Genomic DNA, 2,360 nt, shown 5'->3' on the forward strand with positions numbered 1-2,360 from the left:
ATTACTTTTTTGATTTCTTCGCATTTTCTAATGAGTTTCCTGAACTTTCCGTTTATTTCATACCTAAGCGACTTATACTGCTGTATTGCTGTCTGTCCATCTTCTGTGACTATCATTTTTGGGGATGTCAGTTTCTCATCAACTAAGGTGCCCAATTCAGTATTTACTATCTCTGTCTATGTGTCCTTGGCGAATTTCAAGTCTACATCATGACTCTTCAGTTCTTTAGTAAATTAGTTTTTTTCCACAATGTTGCTTCTCAACGTTTCTCCTAAACTTTAATTAGTACATACTGTTCAGAGCACATACAATGCAATATCTGATTTAGGATTCTCTGACCGTGAGCTACTCCACCTGGAATCTTCCCCTGCCTCCGGACATTTTCCAATTATACGTTCATCTATTACGATTTTTGAACGTTATATCGCTATTACTCACTGAAATTTATTGCAGGGCTGGCTTAGTGTTTCTGCGCTCTGCTATCACCGACGCCATATTCTCTTGTAATTTACTTCTTTCCCTCAGTACATCGATCCTCCACTACATCCCCTTTACATACTGAATCACTTTTTCAATGTCCTCATATACTTTCTCTGTCTCTTCATTTTCCACTTGCGACGCCGGAATATATACATGAAATATTAGTGTTATCGTTGGTTGGCTGTTGATAATGACGAAAATATTCTTTTCGCTTCCAGAATGAGATTTTCACTCTGCAGCGGAGTGTGCGCTGATATGAAACTTCCAGGGAGATTAAAACTCTGTGCCCGACCGAGACTCGAACTCGGGACCTTTGCCTTTCGCGGGCAAATGCTCTACCAACTGAGCTACCGAAGCACGACTCACGCCCGGTTACTTCTGCCAGTACCTCCCGAGTTCGAGTCTCGGTCGGGCACACAGTTTTAATCTGCCAGGAAGTTTCATTCTTTTCGCTTAATTGTCCACAGTAACTCACTCCCTACCTTCGAATTGATGACGAATCCTATTCTCGTAACACCATTTCCAGCTGCTGTTGATATTATCCAATATTCATCAAACCAGAAATCTTTATCTTCTTTCCGCTTCATTTCACTGACCGCCAATAACCAAGTTCGAGCCCTTGTATTTCCGTTTTCAGATATTCTAAGTGCCTGCCACATTCACATTTCTCACATTCCACGCTCGGACTATTAGAATGTTACCCTTCCGTTCGTTATAAGATAATTTTCTTAAGGTGATGCTGTCTTCATTGGGTAAATACTGGAACCAGATACTGAATGGCGACGGCCCACCAATAGCATTCTGAATATCTTTTCCCGGTACCTTTGGGAAAGGGAGGGGAAATAGCATTTTATACACACTTCAAAAAAAGTTTTCTATCACCCGGGTTCCTAGAACTCAGACGTTGACTGTTCAGAGATGTCACTGAACCCGCCCGAAGATGAAATAACCGTACATGAGCAGAGCCTATTAGACTGAGGGGGTTCGACAGCCGATCAATTCCAATCATTCCACCAGGAAGGAAGTACACGGCCTATGTTGTCTGTAGTTTAACAATGCCTAGACGGTCAATACCGCGGTTCGATCGCGTCCGCATTGTTACTTTGTGCCAGAAGGGCTCTCAACAAGGGAAGTGTCGAAGCGTCTTGGAATGAACCAAAGCGATGTTTTTCGGACGTGGAGAAGATACAGTGAGACACGACCTGTCGATGGCATGCCTCACTCAAGCCGCCCAAGGACTACTACTACGATTTATGGCTCGGAGGAATCCTGACAGCAACGCCACCATGTAGAATAATGGATTTCTTGCAGCCACAGGTCGTCGTGTTACGACTCAAACTGTGAACAATAGGCTGCATGATGTGCAACTTCACTCCTGATGTCATTGGCGAGGTCCATCGTTGCAACCACGACACCATGCAGCGCGGTACAGATGGTACATGCCGAATGGACTGCTCAGGATTGGCATCACGTTCTCTTCACCGATGAGTGTCGTATATGCCTTCAACCAGACGATCGTCGGAGACGTGTTTGGAGCAACCCGGTCAGGCTGAACGCCTTAGACACACTCCAAGATGCAGGTTCCCTGCTGTTTTGGGGTGGCATTATGTGGGGCCGACGTACGCCTCTGGTGGCCATGGAAGGCGCTGTAACGGCTGTACGATACGTGAATGCAATTCTCCTACCGACAGTGCAGCCACATCGGAAGCACATTGGCGAGGCATTCGTCTTCATGGACGACAATTCGTGCAACCATCGTGCATATCTTGTGAGTGATTTCTTTCAGGATAACAACATCGCTCGACTGGAGTGGCCGGCATGTTTTTCAGATATGAACCCTATCTAACATACCTGGGATAGATTGAAAAGGGCTATTTATG

General features: G+C 45.0%; 1 non-coding gene across 1 annotated transcript; it reads right to left on the reverse strand.

Annotated features, from left to right (window-relative positions):
- Positions 1–763: 763 nt before the first annotated feature.
- Trnas-cga (transfer RNA serine (anticodon CGA)) lies at positions 764–838 on the reverse strand. The gene has a single exon. It is a non-coding gene; the product is annotated as a tRNA-Ser (tRNA).
- Positions 839–2,360: the final 1,522 nt, after the last annotated feature.

Source organism: Schistocerca serialis, chromosome 2 (genome assembly GCF_023864345.2).
Source record: "Schistocerca serialis cubense isolate TAMUIC-IGC-003099 chromosome 2, iqSchSeri2.2, whole genome shotgun sequence".
NCBI lineage: Eukaryota > Metazoa > Arthropoda > Insecta > Orthoptera > Acrididae > Schistocerca > Schistocerca serialis.